Below are 20,349 nucleotides of genomic sequence, written 5' to 3'. Positions count from 1 at the left end.
TTATATGGTGCATCTATCCTAACCAGCATACAATCTTCCCTCAAAACAAAACTCTCATCTTGTTATAACAAAATATCCAAATTTGTGGCAGGTCATAGAGCCTCTTCTCACCACAGTAATTCCCTTCACCAACTAAGTTGGCTAGAATTACTAAACTTCCTCACATATACCCAGCTCAACCAAGCACACAAACTCATTCATAACCCGTCTCTCTGCCCCTCCCTAGCAAATACCTTTGAAATGCATAAACCAGATAGACTCCTAAGATCCAATTCCCAAAACCTAATTAAATTGCATAAACCAACACACCCTGCTGAGAATCAATTGATATCCTTCTCTCTTGCATGCCTCTGGAACTCTCTCCCTTCTCCCATCCGCACCACCAGCAGTCTCTCCTTGTTTAAAACCTCACTGCACTCGCACCTTACTTCACAAGGGAAATGCTCTTGCTCTCATCCAGTCTAATTCTACCGCACTTTCTTCCTAACTTTCCAAACTTTGTTGCCTGTTGCTACCTCCTAAAGTTTTACATCCTTACCTCATTGTTATTCCATAAAAAAAACAAAACAAAAAAAACTACTACTTACTGAATTATCCTGATGTAATTTTCCTTATGAAAATCTTTTATTTCTGTATTATGTAGCATCTGTTTGAATTGTGCAATATGGGTTTGTGCTATACAAAATATGTATTTAACATTTAATTGTAATGTATATTATGGGTTTGTGCGCCTTCTGTACTATGTATTTGTATTTCTCTAGAGCTTTTCTCCCCAGGACTCCATTGAAAATGGACTCCTTGTAGCCCAATGGACTATCATGGAAAACAAACTGCAAATAAATAAATGAATAAATAAATGTTCTCTAGAAAGTATTTTGAAGATTTGTCCTTACTCGAGGTTTTGGGAATAAATGAAATATGACAGAACATAGTATTGTGAATAAAAAACATAAGAGAAAAAGGTATCCTTGTATGGAATATGTCTATCACACAAACATTTTCCTTCCTTGACAGACATAAGCAAACTGAAGGTCCCAATCCGGGATATTTATCTGCCTAGTTTGTAGCTGAAGCAAACCGCCAACATTATAGTGCTGAGCTGATAAGACGTCTGCTTTAGCATAGTATACAGCACAAACTTTCCAAGGTTTTTCATGCACATATATATAACTCTTATACCAGTATGTCCTCTCATGATGAGTGGATGTATTGGGTGTGAGAAAGGAGACTAGAGCTTTATAGGGCTCAAAAATGAAATGAGTGTCAACAAGCTGAAAAAAAGACAGAAAACCCGGAGAAGAGTGAATCTCAAATGTTGCTCTTATCCTTTAAACTTTTTTGTAGGGGGGCCTAGCCCCCCTTCAACCCCCATGTGGGGGGAGGCACAACCCCCAAATTTAAATATACTAACTTTGAGATTCCCATGCTCTTAAGAAAAGGGAATAGTTTGAGAAACGGCATCTTTGACTTAATATACACAATTCTGATCTTTCGACCATTCAGTGTCTGTATTTTGGGACTTGCTCTAGTCAGTGACAAATCTGTGTTTATCACCAGTTTTACTTGTCTGCTTAATATGCTTGCTGCTCTTAATGGCCTTTCACATTGTCATTTGGACTTACATTACATAAGCTTGTTGCTTTCTTTCTAGCTATCATCATTCTGTGTTTCTGCCACTGCTTTGTGTCATTTTCTCTTACATATGTTCTGATACTGTCATTTGCTTGCTCTTTCTCCCTATGATTTTTTTTTCAGTATTGTTGCTCATCATTTGCATTGTTTCCTGTCCATGTTTTTGCAAAATGACCTTATATGTTGTATTTTACATACACTTTTCCTATGGATGCGCACTGTTTTTTTATAATGCTACTTATTACTGCATATCTCTACTGTATTTTGCAATCCTGTCTCTTCATGTGGCTTTTATACATACTTATTTTTTGTATGCATCTATTCCTTCAGCCTTCTTTCTTAAACTGTCTCTCGGTGTGCTTTGGGATGTCTATTACAACTGTCCCCCAACGCTGAATTCAACTAAGCATGCACACAGCTGTGACATTACATTTAATCTCCATTGGAGGGTGCTTGATTACAGCAAAACCCATACCCTCTCCCTAAGGAAAGAGGAGAGATGGAATTAACTGCCTTGGTCATCTCCCCCCCCCCCCAAGTCTAGCCCTCTGACAGTTGAGGGCCAGTAGCAATACAGCTGGTAATCAATGGACTTTTTTTTTTTCGGGTGGGGGTCTCAAAGTGTCTGTTTAGCTTGCTTATACATTTTGAAATTTGTCATCTGGACCTCTAATGCCTTTACCTATTTCATGTGCTTGCTTTTCTGTCATGTGCAACAATAAATAATTTATCATCCCTTGTTACACTTAGCAGTTCTGCATAGTTCTGAAATCTGATTAACCACTTCATCCATTGCGTGAGCTAATATTTTGTTTGTCATGTCTATTTCAAAAGTCTGCATGCTATGAGTCTCCGTGGACATTGCTATCATTTTCCAAATACTCGATTTTAAACATTTCTTCTTTAATTGTATTAAATGTTTTCTTCTTACATTCTCCCTCTTACTGACAGCCTTACTTATTTATTTATTAATAATTATTTATTTAGCTCTGAAGTTTTCTCTTGATTACAGTCTTTTGTAACAGTTATCCCTTTGCAGTATAAATGCACTTGTGATTCCAAAATAATGAAACAAAGTGTATCCATTGCTTTGCACCTTTAAAAGCAATTCACCTCATCACCAGTTACTGTACAATAGTGTCTGCAGACCTGAAGGTCTCACAGTTCACTAAATTTAGTGTAATAATGCAGACCCACAGACCAGGGCAATAAATATAATGGTACTGTGTGCCACACACACTGGGCGCATCATACATATAGGTACAACTGTTTATAGACATATAAATAACAAATACAAAATAAAACTGATTTCAAGTTGACAGCTACTAGCATTGTCTGATTAAAGTGAGTTGATCAAGGCCCAGCATTATGCAAATGAAGGCTAAGGAAATCAAACTGTGTGCCATGGGGAGTCATGGGTAGCAGCTTGCTACCAGCTCATACATTTAATTCTATGCCTTGACTGTCAGACATACAGTTTAATGGATGGATAATTTTACAGCGCTCACAAAAATGCCTGTTTACAATGCCATCTGGAAAACAACTAATAAATCTTTTTTGGAATTTTTACTTCTGAGCTTCAGTAGAGAATCAGAAAGAGAAAAATAGAGCTATGAGCCAATGGGGAGAAGTTGAATACTACGGATCATATATATATTCATGAACCTTCCTGGAATTTATCTGTGATTAATCCTCAACCATTGGTGGCCCTGTGAATGTGAACTGAGCCAAATGCAATATCCTAACAAATTTTTATATGAAGAACAGAATCTCAGAGTTGATATAATTCTTCGGCTCTCTACCTCCACGTATGGCTAGTTGGTAATTTTCTATTATGAAACTGAAACTCTCCGTTGCTTGCTTGGCATGTTCTAGTACCATCAAATTTGAAAGCTACCTTTTACATAAAAATTACAAGAGAGTTTGAAACAACTGTTTTCTAGACAGACCAAACCCCCCCTCGCATCATACAAATAGGGGTCACTTCCCCACCACCCCAAAACTTATATATATATACAAACTCTACTATTACACAACATTGGGGAAAGAAAAATGTTGTATAAAGAGTGCACAGTGGTCTTGGGCAATTATTTTTTCATTCTACTTAGAACAATTAATTTTTCTTGAGATGGAATGGATCAGAGACATGTGGAATGTATTTGGTAATCAAATTTCGGTGTAAGAAAGTTGAGACAGGCAGATGATTTTCTAAGATTTTTGTTTGACTTTGAAATCATTGTTTGGGGTTAGGTCATTTCTGGGACATGTCAGGCAAGCGCTAAGGAATGCAGGTATTACTATCCATAACATAAAAAGTTACCACATGCACAATAATGTATTATTTTACTTTTGTTAATGTTTTATTTATTTATTGAAGTTTGCTAATACAGTTTCCCTGCTGGTACACTGAAGTGCCTTTTGTAACAAAGCTTGCACAGTTAGACTGAAAAAGCTGATTGGTGTGAACCCCAGAGTTTCAGCTCCACATAACAGTACCAGAACCATTGTACTGTAATGGTTTCCATTCAGTATGTTCTTACATAATATTAGATGGCTACAAGAATAAACTAAAGGAACACCTGCTAAAAGAAACAGTCTGTAATTACTTTTGTGACACTAGATAAGTTGTTATAGGTTACCAAGCTTCAAATACATAAATAAATAATAAAGGATCATTATATAATGATCATTCTTGAATATTAACGTAGTATAAAATAAAGCATTAAGTCAATAAATGAAATAAGATAGTGCCGTTTTCTTTTTAAAGGGAAACTAAGTTTTGTTTATTGCTTCTGTGCAGTATTCACTATCTGATTTATTTACAATCATATGCTGCACATCCATAAAGTTTCTTTAAATTCTGAAATTACTATTGTATATGCAGGTATTGGGTCTCATTATGACGAGGCTGAAACCTCAACTAATGTTTAAATTGGAACCTGGAATTCCTGCTGTGGTCTAGAAAGCTAGAGTACAATGAATTTTGCAAAACTAATTAATGTTGATTTGCCTGAAAGAAACAGCATATCTAGTAGTTCTGAATTTTGTGAATTAAGCTGGGTATATAAATGAAAAATGTGTGCTAGACACTATTTAATTTGTTAATTAAAAATTGAGCTGCAGAATTGCATATCTGCAAACTTGAGCAATTCTGGAACTAGTTTCTAGCAATCATTTTCACCTGAAGTTCCCCAGCTTAAATTATAAAACTCGGAAACTATTGAGTTATGCTTTTTTCCCTTTAGGCACACAGAAATATTTTTTATACATATTTCACTGTGAATGAATGCTATAGACCATTTGAAAAAGTTTAGGCTGGTAATTTAAATTTTCATTGGAGTTCCTGTCACAACAAAGTAGACCTCATACCTGTGCATGAAACCGCATTTCTCTAAGTTAAAAGCAATTTTATAGAATGTGTTTCGTGTGATGCCACTGAATTCACAGGATAAGTACTGCAGAAAACCTATAAGACTAAATGCTAAAAGCGTTTTCTTTAAAGTAAATGTTTTTTGAGGACAACTGCATGATGTATAAAACAATGAGTTGTTGAGTTAGAAAGCTCAGACACTGAACATACCATTTTAAAGTTTGTGAAATAAGTGATTTCTTAAAAAGCAGAAATAAAGCAGCTCTTTCAGTTTAAGATGGTTACTTTTTTGTTTCTTAATCACAGAGGCACATATAACAGTTAGTAAGAGTGAGTGAGTGTGAGTGTGTGTGTGTGTGTGTGTGTGTGTGTGTGTGTGTGTGTGTGTGTGTGTGTGTGTGTGTGTGTGTGTGTGTGTAGGGAGAAGGGGATACAACACACAGTTGCAAAAAAAAAAAAATTCAATTTGTTTGAAAGTATTAAACTTTTTGTGTACCATCCATGGTGAAGTTTAGTTTTGTGACTTGGTGTTTGCTGAAATGCTGTATAGGTTATCAGCTCTACCAATAGTGACTTCATTATTAAGGCAGGTTGCCCAGTCACCCTAATGGCCTAAAGTCTGTTGCACAGGTAGCCATGCTTGTCATATTTGTTTTGGTATAATAGCTCGAGTATAGTTGCTCATGTTAACGTTGCTCACTTCACAATGCACTGAGACTTTAATACTCGCATGTCAGTAAGGTTTGAGTGCACTGAAACTTAAACACTCATTAGTAAGGTTTAAGTGCACTGAGATTTTAATACTCACATGTTAGTAAGGTTTGAGTGCACTGAGACTTTAATACTCGCATGTCAGTAAGGTTTGAGTGCACTGAGACTTTAATACTCACGTCAGTAAGGTTTGAGTGCACTGAAACTTAAATACTCGTTAGTAAGGTTTGAGTGCACTGAGATTTTAATACTCATATGTTAGTAAGGTTTGAGTGCACTGAGACTTTAATACTCACATGTCAGTAAGGTTTGAGTGCACTGAGACTTTAATACTCGCATGTTAGTAAGGTTTGAGTAGACTAAAGTTGGAAAAACAAGATAGAGCCATCCTTCTATGTACTACACACATGCGCACATACACCCATGTGAGTATGTACACACACACACACACACACACATGGACACACATACTTATACACACATGCAAACACACATACAGATACATGCACACATATGGCCATGTGAGTGAGCATGTTCACTTGCATACACATGTGCACACACACATGCATACATATGCCCACGTTAGCGAGCATGTTAACATGCATACACATAGACACACACACACACACACACACACACACACACACACACAAGCAAAAAAAAGGCTGATTAATTACAAAGGAGTTACAGGATGCCAGTATAATTGGGCATAGCCCATATAAACATGAGTGTGGCTGTTCAGACTTTCAGACCTTCACCAGTAACAACAAACATCTGTCTTTTCTACCAAAGGAAAAAGTAGACAAAGTTTGGAGGAAAGTGGGTGGGAGCTTTTGCTGCATTAATGATCCTGCTGTTTGAAGATCTATGGTTATGTTTGGCATAGTTGTGTAGCTGTGCAATGCTCATAAGCGTCACTGCTGCAGTTTATTCAGTATACATTGGGGATTACAAAGTGGTCTGGATGTCGATTATAGAGGAAGGACTACAGAAACCCTGCTGGATTGCAGATGCAAATCCAACTCTGCTTTTTGACTGACTATCCAGTTTGCAAGGTTTAGAGAAGGTGTGAAAAGAAATCCAAGAGAACGCCTCATGAATATTTTGAGATGACACATTTTTGAAATCTGTTGTTCTGGCTGCTGCCCTAGTAGAATGACTTTTAACCTGGCCAGTGAGGGGCTTGATAGGATGTTCATAATATAAGGTGACTCAGTTAGCTATTTGGTAGAGGCTGCCTGGACACTGGCCTTCCTATTTCCTTGGCAGAGAGGAGTAAAAGATCTGGTCAGGTAGTCTAAAGCCCTTGTACATTTTGGTGCAAGTCTTACTTGCTTGTGAACATCCATGGTGTGAGACTCTTATTTCCCTTTATACTGCAGATTTGAATGAAAGAGGGGGATCTAAACGGACTGATTCAATGAAAGCTCTAGGATCACTTCAGGCAAGAAAAAAGGGTTGGTCCCGAGTGCAACTTTGACCTTGTACAAAACTGTGTAAGATTCTTCATGTTAGAACTTATAGTTTAAAGCTCTTTCTGGAGTGATGGTAGCCATTAAGAAGAGAAATGTCTGGGATTGGAACTTCCTGGAGAGGAGAGACAGTTCACCGTTGTGGGTAGTCGCATGTGAGGAGGAGAAGGTCAACAGGGATGCTGTGGGTGGTAGGAGTTTTTTGGGGAAAAGATCACATGGGAAGTCATGGGTGCAGGACAGTCTTTAGGAATATTTAACAGTAGTGGTAAAAACTTTTGAATCATGAGAATATCAAGCAGAAATGACAGATAAGTGCATTATGATGTAGGCATAGGCATGGGGCTGATAAAGCAGTTCAGAAAGATACTGCAAAAACAGATGGATTGATGAGGAAACTGGATCTGCATTATTTTTTACTGTAGCAATTTAAAAGCTATTCCTAATGCCTAGTGATGATTTCAAATGTCTAGTCTTCTGGCTTACTGCAATATTAGAGCCACATCTGGAGAGAGCACATGTGTCTCTGTGGAACTAACTTGAAATTCTTCATGTTTGCAGACAGAGAATCAAGACTGGGTTGAATTAGAGTCTTATTCTTAGGTTAGCAGAGTGCAGTGTTTGTAAAAGGTTAAATGATTCTATTACGTTTAGACTAGTTGATAGAACCATATCTTCCTTGATCAGTGTGGGGGACACTGGAATTATTTCTACCCCTTACTCCTCCTCATCTAGAGCTTTTGTTAATACTCTTGGAATGAAAGGGATTGGCAGAATGGAATAACAGAGATACTGATCCCTCAAAACAGAGAAGGCACAGATTGCATAGGCTTCTGGTGATTGTTTCAAAATGCAATTAAATCCACTTGTGACAGCCGACTCTTTTTCGCAGTGTTCAGATATTCCTTCCAGTCCAGACTCTAGTCATACAGACTTGCTCTTGATCATATGACATTGGTCTGCTGCTGTATTGTGGTTCATAGGGACAGAAAATGCCTGTAGTTTAAGTTCCATAGTGATGGCTAGACCCTACAATTTTATAGCCAGCCTGAGATTTCCTTTTGTTGTTGATGTGTATTATGTTATTTGTTTTCAACTATGGCATGGTGGTTCACTGAGGACTGCATAGCACAGATAATGGCTATTATTTCTTTCATATTCATATTCATATGCATATATCTGACTTTCCTGTGCCACATGCCTTATAATTTTAGATAGAGAGGATGTTCTGCATCCCCTGTAGTCTGAGGCACCCATGGTTAGTCTAGTTTGGACATGAAATTGATAAAGGGAGACCAGGTTGCCTATCAATAAAACTTCTTAATGATGGAAGGAATGACAGAAAGGTGAACCTCTAAATTCTGATTATGATAATCCAATAACAGATTCTTTGCATAGCATACTTCCTCATGTGAAACTTTATATATGTACCATTTTTAATTTCTCCATCTCTTGGGTTTCTAATACCACAACAGGAATTGACCCCATTCCTAAGTCAAGTATGATTAAAATTCATGAAATTAGTATTGTTTCAATGTTTGATGTAAACCAGAAGTGCTCTTCACAGCACCCCCAATGTGCCCAGTATTGACGCCTTCTGCAATTCATATGGAGTTGCATGTACTGGTAACATATCTAAATACAATTGTAGATTCTTTTTTATAAGACCTGTTGCTCCTACTACTATTGGAACTGTCTGGGTATCTTTCTTCTACACTGCCCTCATTTCTGCCTGCAAATCCTGATATTTTATGACTTCATGTCTCTCTATAAGTAAGACACTGTAGTCATTGGGTGTAGCAATTTCAATGATCAGGGCTACTTTTGTCTTCCTTCCATGGACTACTATTTATCGCATCCATTTTTTGAACTGTTGGTAATGGTGATTCCATGTGATAGAAACGGCATCATTTTCTATAATGCTTTGTGGCTAATGTTTCCAAAGTTTTTCAGCTACTTCAATATTATAATGTTTGCACAATCCCCAATGCAACAGTCTTGCACATTATTATGCCTTTCAGTATACAGTCCTTCTGCCATTAGTGTATCACACCCAGCAACAAGATGTGTGATTGTTTCCAATTCTATATTTGCCTGTTTCTCCCACATGTTCAATGGACTTTATAAACCAACATGTATGTAATCCACTATCTTGGGTCACCAGTATTAACCTTTGGTCTTTTAGTTTAAATTCTCCTGTCCTTAACCATTCCTGCATTTGATCCTGATCAACATGGGGTTGTTTCAAGAGTTTTCTGTACTTGTAACTATATTTATGCATTTTCCACATTTCTTGCCTTGTCATCTGATCTTTCACCTTATATTCTTTCTTTTGTTTTTAGCACATTCAGTTGCTATCTGATTTTTAATCTACTTCTGGTTTGATTTCCATTCCTGCTTAACATCGATATGCTTCTGCTAAACTAAGCAGGGAAGTCATCTTAGACTTATTCTCCTCATGTTTTAAAACTTTCACTATATTTCAGTCTTGTGAGATCAGCGCATATGTATGCAGTCCATCCGACGATGGCAGATCTATACATGTAATTAATTTTGAAGAAACCCATAACTCCTTCAGAAAGGGGAATATATAGCCTTGGTATACACTGATTTTTGTAAATCATTTGATGAGCATGAAGCATCCTACTTGTTTTCCTGCCCAACCTGTCAAACACCTTTTGGGATCAGTCAGTCACTCCAAAACTGTAAGTTAGAACAGGAAGAGCAAATTGGTTTATAGCTTGGACTTTGTTCCGAGATGTCAGTGCTATTTTAAGTATTAATTTTAGTCTTCTAAAATATTTCTTACTAACTTTTATTCACATTTGTTCATGTTTCATTATTGATCCTTCATCAGTTCTTAAATATTTATACACTACCTCTTGCTCGTTCTTTTATATCACATTTCTGTCTCAGGCTGATGTTTTCTTGGTGTTGCAGTTTTCCTGCTTTAAAGGTTGCTTTTGCACATTTATCAAGACCAAATGACATTCTTATATCATCTTAAAAAAGTTTTGACCACTTTCAGTTGTGCTTTTAGTTCTTCTCATCTGATGAACTATATAGTTTTAAATTATCCAATAATAGACAATGAGAAGTCTTTACACTTTGTTGTTTTCTGAGAGCAAAATTATATCCTAATCTGTTAAGTAGACAGCTTAATGGGTTAGGGGCAAGGCAAAAGAGCAGTGGTGACAGAAGAGTCACCCAGGAATATCCTCCTTTAAATTCTTTATTCCTGGAATAATAATTTGTCCTTTTATCCTGGCTTAACTCTAAAGTGGTTTGCCACTGTTTCATGGTCGCTGTAATGCAATTGATCAGTGTAGGGTGTATCTTATACATTTTAATCACTCTTTCATCCACAACTGTAAGATGCTGTCAAAATGCTTTTTTTTGTAGTCTATCCATGCCATACTTAGATTCGCCCCCTTTTTGCAGTTCTTCATTATGACTTCATTTATCAACAAATGATCCTTTGTTTCATATGGCTTTCTTTTGACATCAGAGCAGTAATAAGTTCTTGTAAATTACTATAAATTCTGTTGGCATCAATTCCATGCATAGTTTATATGTCATTAGAAGGCAAGTTATTGGTCTATAGTTTTTAGGATAGCTTGCAGGTTAGCTCTTAAATAGCAGCATTATTTTTCCTATTGTTAACCAGATTGGCTCCTGTTTGGGGTGCCCATATAAACAGTTCTTACTCATGGCTAAATCTTTATGTAAAGATGTTAATACTTTTAGGCAGAAGTTAGGTACTGCATCTAGGCCTGGGGTTTAACAATTAGGAGCTTTTCCTAACTTTGTTTCAGTTTCTTTGGTTGTTACTTCATCCCATTTCATATCCTGTACATTTGAATTTCTTATTCTTTCTTTCACTTCTTCTATCCATTCAGCATCTTTGTGTTCCACAGGATCTTCATAGATATTTTTCCAAAATGTATCTATTTCTTCTTTGTTTTGGTGGTCTTTCAATTTCTTTTGCCTTATTTCCCAGTTCTCTCTAAAACTTTTTTGGGTCATCAATAAATTTGCTTGTTTTGTACTTTTCCTCTATATTTATCTGCATATCTTCTATGTTTTTCTACCTGTGCTGATATTTTAAGTTTATTATTTGTGATAGTGCATGATAGAGCCTGATCTGTTCTGATACTGCGCAAGGGCGCCCAAACCGTAGTGTATGGGTGAGGGCAAGCACCCCTCCTCCTCTTTAAAAACTGTGCCCCAGCTCCTGCCTCAGATTGTTTTAAAATAAAGAAAGCTTGGACAGAGAAAACGGACATTACAAAAAGAGAAAGTGTGTGTGTGTTCATGTGTGTGTGTGTGTGTGTGTGTGTGTGTGTGTGTCTGGTTGTCTGAGTGTCCATAAGTGCATGTATGTCAGTGTTTGCAAGTGCGCGTATGTGACTGTATGTGAATGCATGTGTATATGCGAGTGTGTGTGAGGGTGTGTATGCAAGTGTGCTCAAGTGCATGCATGCTAGTGTATGAGTACGTGTATACAATTGTATGTGAGTACATGCAAATGTACATGAGTATGTGCATGCAAGTGTGCGAGTACGTTAATGCACATATGCCAGTTTGTGATTACATGTATATGACTGTGCACGAGTTCATGTGTATATGTGAGTGTGAGCGAGTGCTTGTATGTGAGTGTGTGTGAGTATGTGTGGTTATGCATGAGTGTGTAGAGGGTTCAGAATCAGACTCCTACATAAGGGAGGTTGCTCCAGAGAACATTATTTGTTTTTAACTTTAAAGCATGCATCGCCCTCAACTGTACTGATTTTTGCCTCATATTTTTTTTTTATCTGTTCTCCAGTTTTTGGTTTTCTGGCAAGTCACTGAGGACTGAAATCCCTAAAGGTATGCATTTGAGTTTCAGGCTTCATGTCCTTTGGAAAATGCATGCTAATACAAATCCTGTTATTCTTGCAACATTTTAAGTTTGTAAGAGCAATATTTAAAATCAATCCCTACTTTTGGCCCTTTGTCACAACATTATTTTAGGCTTTAACCAGATTTCTTCAGTGAAAAGGTTGAGAGGTATTCACAGCTATTAAGGGGAAAATAATTATTTATTTTATTGCAATATTACTTTTTTCAGTTAAATGTAAAGCTGGCAATGTAAAATTCAGCAAACATTACTCAAGAAATGCATTTATATATTTATTTTGTCTTTTTTTAGCTGGAAGGTCAGACCGGGTAGTACCTATTTTCAGCTGAGGCCTGGGGAGACGAGCTCCATTTACTTACATTGTATTATTCTAAGTTCCATTTAAACAGGGAGTAGTTACATTTCTATTTACATTTATACACAAACAGTAGTTACAATTATACATTCTAAGATTTTACAAAGATGGAAGTTATTAAAGAGAAAGCCCACATGCAACTTAGTAGATAATACAAACAGCAGTAGTGTATAAAAGTTGTCATTTCAGTGAGAGGTTGAGAGTATTCTGTTTAAGGAGAGTATTTGGAGAGTATCGTATGGTGAACACAAAGTCTTAACCTTGTGATGAGCATGTGCAGGACCAGGATTGATTAAGATGTTGTTTAAGCAGTGGTTTAAAACTATTGAGTTTGTTGGACAGTTTTATTTGTATGGTGATACTATTCCAGAGTTTAGCAACTTACTGGGAGTAGAGCGAGTCTCCTGCAGCATTATTTGACTTATTTGTGAGTAGTAAGAATATGTTATTAGAACGGAGGTCCATTGCTAGACAGTAGAGCAGTAATAAGTTTTGCAGTGCAGGGCATTTTTCTGGATGCTTAATGAGTATGTGCGCTGTTGTTTAGTTGTATGTTAAGTACTTGTGCAGTTCAAACCAGTGTAATTTGTTTAAGCTATGACAATGGTGAGTCCTATGAGACAGATCGGTGACAAACTTAGCTATTTTATTGTAGCAGGTGGTGTTTCTGTACAAATTCATCCTTTCAGGAAACCACCTCTTTTTTTATTGTGAATCAGCAACTTCAAATGATTATAATACACCAGTGTATAGGAGATGCAATGCTTTTGACTGTGACAAAGGTGGTACTGTCAGCACAACTAGCTGGAGTTTTGTAAATAATTGTGTCATTTGTGAATATCAACATGATTCATATGAGATGCTTGTGTTACAACTGTATTAGAACTCTATGTCATGTATATATCAAGCTAGGTTTGTGTAAACATGTGTGCTGATAAAGATACAGTGTTTGTGCATAAAATGTAATTGCAGCTTGCCCTATTGGAATAGAACAGAAATGTACAGGCAACTGTTTAGATGTATATATTTTAACAGTGGAAACTGGAATACAGGAGGCTAACTTCAGAAAAACAGCTGAATTAAATTACTTTATGGCAGCAAGGAGACACAATCCCCCGGATTCAGTAATCTTCCATGCAGGACTAGCTTAGTCCTGCACGGAAGCGACCATTTAGGAGCAGCACAGCAGTGCGCCATGTATATTAATGAAGGCACGCTGCCTGAGCTCCTAAATGGACACAGAGCGTGGACAAGTGCAGGGGGCATGTCTGAGAACAGAGCTCTCACAATATACATGCCCCTGCAATCAAGAACTGCAGTTTAGCAATAACAATCAGTGAGACCACTCATAGGGGGTTGCATACCCCCAGCAACACCCCCTCCCAAGTTTATAAGAGCAATAGTTAAAATATAATAATATAAACAAGTTAAATTTTTTTTTATCAAACAGATAAAATTTAACTGTAGGTGTGCGGGTTTGCCCATTGCTTAGCTATGTATAATGCAGCTTAAATGGCACAAGAAGATAAATATCAAGATATATGCAAATGAAGCAGTACTGCAATAGTGTAGTGGGAAGAGTATTCACCTTATGAGCAGTCATTCCCAGTTCAAGTCTCACTCCAGTACATTCCATTTTCCATGTCAAATCACTTTATGAACAATATTTTTTGTTGCATAACCTACTAAATAACATATGTTTGTGAACTGCAGTACTGCACTAAATACAGATGTGAGGTGTCATTGTAATAATGTTGTAAAATCCACAGATAAATACAAGTGTCCCATACAGTATATATACACATGAATCAGGGATACACATTGAAGGTATAATGTGTAATGAATGATAAATCAATAGAGTGTCCAGATCCACCACCTTCCCAAGAACCATTTCAGATTTCTGTCTAAATTAGTGTGGGGGTAAGTGGGAGTAAGCACTATTAAGCAGTAGTAAGTGGGAATAGGTTTAAGCCCGTTTGCGCAGGGGTAAGCACACAGGTTAAGCAATATTGAAGCTAACTCTCTGTAAGCATATTTAACCTGAGGTTAGCATTGCTTGCCACCATGCAAACCCACTTACAATTGCTTAAAAGTGCCTTAATCACTCTGTATGCAACAGCCTCTGTTCTGCCCAGAAACAAAATAAACAGCCCTTGCAGGTCTTGAACCCAGGATCTGTACACTATAGTCACAGTAGTTAACCAGTAAGCCATCACAGCAGTACATAAGACTGAGGTATCACCAAACATATCCTCACTATAGGAATATTAAACAACATGTGAAAGGAATCTATATACAGCTTTATGCTGTATAACTTACTACATAACATAAATATGTGAACTGGAGTACTGCATTAAGTCTAGATGTGAGGTGTTATTGTAATAAAGTATTGAAATCCCTTAATAAACACAAGGACCCCATACAGTGTATGTACACATGAATCATGGATACCAAACACATATATAATGTAATGAATAATAAATCAATGCCAAACAGCAAATAGTATGCAAATTAAAAATTAAGCAACTCTAAGCTTTGCACAGCCCTGCTTACTATGTGTAAGCAATGTGTAGGCCAGCTAAATCAGTTTTCCCATTGGCATACCCTTTTAAGCAATGCCAACCTTAGGTAAGTAGGTTTGCCCATAGCTTAGCATTTTCAAAACCATCCAATCACCGCAAAGTGTGGGAAATTGGTCCTATTTAAACTCAACAGGTGGGAATACATCTCATAACTGGTTGCAGCTTCCTCCTACAGGCACTATGACCAGTGTGGGAAAGGGTGTGCACTTTCTGGCGCAGTGCTGGGGCATCCAGGAGTCCAAAGTCATGACAGGACACCTTGTTAAAGACCGTGGCCAGAGACTGCTGCAGGGCCAGTACCAGGGTTCCCAATATAAAGTGGAAGCCTGGGACCGTCTCGCCTGTGACCTCACCAGTGCCACTGGCATACCTTAGAACTGGTGAGCAGGTCAGGCATCACTATGCTGACCTGAAGTAGAGAAAGAGGGAGCTCTTGGATCAGTGGATCCAAGAGGCTAGGTGGACGGGGTATGTCCCAGCCATGTGTAAGTATCAGTGTACTATCTGTTTAATAATTGCCAGCTCATGTATATTATGGATAGGTATGGCTAAATATTCCTCTTATGTCTTTGAGAGTGGAAGACTAGCAGGCTGTGAACCAGGAAGCCCATGCCTATAGATTGCAGAGGGTGCGTCACGAGGCAGGTTAGTAATACTCTTGCATGTACTGTCATAAGAAATAAATCTAAAAGAAGTAAAAAGTTAATTGCCAGTATAAAACTTGTATTGTTTAAGGCATGTACTGAATACACCAGACAATATGGCAGGAAGAGTCTCATATAGGTTGCATGTAAATAAAAGGTTAACAGCCTGACAAATAAAGGTCTAACTGCTGGACTGCCTGTGTTTACTCTGGTATCATATGGTAATGTAGTGTTGCAATCTCTTAATAGTACTGTTGTATTACGTACTGTTGCCCACACTGTGCTACATAAATAAAATGAGTAGGAATGTCTATATATGGCTGTTGTAATCACAAGAGGTCATATTGTAAAACTGAAAGAGACTTAGACAGAAAAAAGTGAAAAGATAGACAACATAATCCAAATAGCACACTCAAGTGAGATGTAAACTGTTGTATTTTTAGCACACACAACCATGGTTCGAATCCTGGGACTGGTAGTAAGCTGTATGCAGAATCATACCCCACAAATGTACAGATATGTCCAGAATGTCCGGTTAATTGGCCCATATCCGCTGCCTGTCAATCTGTCCTCCTGGCAAATCAGTGGGATGATCCAAGATGTTTAGGCAGCAAATAATGACTAACAACTGATTGTCAGACATCTATAAGAACAAACCTGTCACTCTAGCAACTCCCCAAAATGTTATGAGAGTAATAAGCAAAGTATTGCCTGTCTCCACCCCCATGTTGTGAAGCTGTGACCAGAGTGTGTATAGTAACAGAGTGAGATGTATGTGCATAATAATAATGTGGAATCTAATAATATGTGTGGCAACATTCAGGTAGGGCTAACAAACATTCCCCCCACAGGTCTGTCAGATATGAAAACTGCCTAGAAATAAAAGATTGAAATCCTGGACTGGTACTGTTTACTTTGCTATTGTATGGCATTGTTAGTGTTGCAGTTGCTCTGAATAATAAGGTATTACTCATCACTGTCATCCACACTGTGCTACATAATACAACAGTCTAGGAAACCCTGTATAAGAGTGTAATCACAAAGTCAGGTTGTAAAACCATGGGAGACATATAGACAGAAATCAGAGAAGATATACACAGCAGTATCTGTATAGCACACTCAACTGTGATGTACACTGTTCTATTTTTAGCAGACACAACCATGGTTCGAATCCTGGGAGTGGTAGTAAGCTGTATGCAGAATCATACCCCACAAGTGTACAGAGTTGTCCAGAATGTCCAGTTAAGTGGCCCATTTCTGCTGGCTGTTACCCCGTCCCCCTGGCATACCAACGTGCTAATCTCTGACATGTAGGCAGCATTTAATGTCATATAACTGACTGTCAGGTCTGTACATATGTGGAAAATGTCTATGAAAACAAACCTGTCACTGTGCAACTCACCAAAGGTTTATGAGGGCAATAGTCAAAATATGTCCTGGATTCACCTGCATGTTGTCAAGACATGCCCAAAGTGTGTGCAATAACAGATGGACAGGCATGTGCATAACATCAAACTGGAATCTGAGAATATGTGAAGAAACAGTCAGGTAGTGTTAACAAACAATACCTCCACAGGTGTATCAGGTAAGAGGTATACACTGCAGGTAAAGCACAGTTCATGTATATAGTTGTCTACGTCCGTACCATTGTCCAAACTAAGGCCATAAGGTAGTATAATAATACCTGTAAGGTACAGATCACAGAACTGACTAGGAAAGTAATGAGAACTACTGGGATATACAAGTTAATTGACACCCCCCCCCCCACCATATATGCAACAATAAACTAAATACACAACTCAATCGGTATGTGCTCTATTAAATCTACTGTTGGGACATATGTCTTATTGTTTGATAAATATTTAAATGTGTTTCTATGCATGTGCCATGTTGAAATACTCCCACATTGGTGGCATGCTGCCATCAATGTACTTGCATGCAGTTGTAATGGCCACTGTGGTTCCATATATGCATGTGTTCTGTTTGCTATGCAACTGTTCCATATCTGGTGTTTTGTGTTAATGGAATATCTATGCATGCTGTTATACCTAATCCTGGAATGTGTTGACTATTACTAACCCACATATGCTGTAAAATTGAAACACCATAGCACATTTGGGAAGGCCAGTCCCATGGGACCCACCTCTCCCACCTCATCTAGCCGTGGCACCGGGCAGCAGCATGTCTGGGGTCCACCCTGGGGCCTCCTTGTTTCCTGGTCCTGCACCACCTTCGGGTGGAACCACTTCAGGGGATGGGGCTCGCCCCCCCGGGAGCTGGCGCAGACAGGACATTGTCACCCATCTCCAGATCCAGGGTCTGGTGTGTAGCAAGCTCCACAGGGAGTTTGGAGATCTGCTACGCCAGCTTGAGGGCAACGTGGTGCAACTAGAAGGTCAGCCTGCCCCTCCTACTCAGCCCCCAGCATAGCCACTTTCAGAGCCATGAAAGTGCAGTGGTGACTGCCCATGGGTGGGTCCTCAGTCCCACTGTTTCCACTAGGGGGCTCATGGGCTTCCAACTTCCAAACACCCCTCCTCATCCAAGGTGTTTACCCCCACATGTGTCATATGCAGCCCCTGTATGCTGTGTTGTCTGTTATCCTACACAACCTACCTCCCCAAATATACCTACTATCCCTCCCCAAAATCCCACTCTCACCTTAAAAAAAAAAAAGGGGGCAATCTGTTCCCCAAAAAAAAATCTCGCCCCATACATAGCTGTCCATTCACGTGTCCACTGGACACATGTAATCTGGTCTAATTGGCTTCAAAACATATTATTGTTGCCCTCACCCCTCTCTCAAGGATATGAGTGTCCAAATCTACCTCCAAATCAGTGTATATGCACAGCTGTTGCTGTAGAAGAAATGGGCACATCCCTAGCTATTTTCCCTAATGTCTTTCCCTCTTTGTGCCCCTTTTTCACCACTTTCCTATCAACCCTTTTTCATTTCTTTTAAAGAAATTAGCACAGGGATAAGTGAGAGTAAGCACTTTTAAGCAGCATTAAGTGGGTTTAAGCTTGTTTGCGTGGGGGTAAGCAATGCCTACACAGGTTAGACAACTGAGAAGCTAAATCAGTATAAGAAACTATAACCAGAAGTTAGCAGTGCTTACCTCCATGCAAACCCGCTTACAACTGCTTAAAAGTGCCTTAATCACTCTGTACCCAATGGCCCTTGTTCTACCCAGCAACAAAATAAACAGCCTTTGCAAGGCTCGAACCCAGTACCCTTCACACCATTGCCAAATTGCCACTAAGCCATGTCAGATATACATAATCCTGATGTTTTCACAAACATACCCAGCACAGTCATTCAACAGTACAGGAAATGTATTTATACATGTAGATGTATGTGTGTGTGTATATATATATATGTATCTCTCACTCTCTCTCTCTCTCTGTATATCTATATATATATATATATATATATATATATATATATATATATATATATATCTATATATACACATATATGCATACATAATATATGCATACATCTATAGTATATATATATGTATGTATATACAGATATATATCTATAGATATAAAAGAGAACATATCAAATACATATATGACCAAAGGCACTGTTAATGGGGTGAAGGGGCCCAAGCTCAATACCTCTTGTAAGTATTGATATCACCCCCTCCTCCACAGCCAAACAGATCTGCCCTGCAACACAATACTAACTGTTGCAAGTCCCATACTCAGGATCATACACAACATGGCTACAAAACGTTAACAGTAATCCATCCCACCTGTATGATGTCAGGATGGTATCAGTAACATATTATACAGTATGGTGTGGCTACCATAGGGAATGTACAATGTGGAAGCAATAAATATTCCAAAGATACATATATACACACACATATATATATGCATATATATATATATATGTGTGTGTAACTACACATACACACATAAATATGTATAGGAAGATACATATTTAGAGGGTGCACAGCATATTGAACAACCACTATTCCTACAGTTGCCACCTTTTCAAATGGACAGTGTATGAGTCACTCATACAAAAAACAATTGTTGCCTGAAACATATACCCACATAGAAGTCAAAAGATATGACACCACACACGTTTGCATACATAAGAATGTTTTATTTGTGTACTATTATAGTTGTGTATGCCATGTCATATAGCTGTTAAGACTTTGAAATACATACTAACTGATTAATGCTACTCTCAAGCAGATCATTTTATACAGTAATCCGAAAGTATAACATATGTCACTGTCCAGGCCATGGCCTTCAATTAGTACCACAGTAAAGACAGACTGGGCCAGAGGATAACAATCAATCAAATGTAAGTAATACAGATGTATAGTCCAACAGCCTGTAATTACACTCTGTACTCAATCCCATGGGGGAAAAGACTTAAGTTGACACAATGGGATACATCTGCTACATAACAATGCATAAGTGAAAACATCACAATCATACTGACAAAGAGAATAGTCTGTATGGCAGTAAGCACTAGGCCAACGATGTTCCCAAGGTGAAATGTATGGTAATGTACAGCCATATACCTTTAGGTGGCTTACTACTGCTATCCCTCACATGTGGTAACAGCCTAGGTTATATATGGTGCATACCCCTCCCCCATAGACTGACTTAAAGGGGAATATAACACTGTTACATACACTGACCTCTGGACTGCAGAAG

This window comes from Protopterus annectens, chromosome 9.part0, assembly GCF_019279795.1.
Source record: "Protopterus annectens isolate FY-2018-M chromosome 9.part0, PAN1.0, whole genome shotgun sequence".
Taxonomy (NCBI): domain Eukaryota; kingdom Metazoa; phylum Chordata; order Ceratodontiformes; family Protopteridae; genus Protopterus; species Protopterus annectens.
This window is presented reverse-complemented; position numbering follows the sequence as displayed.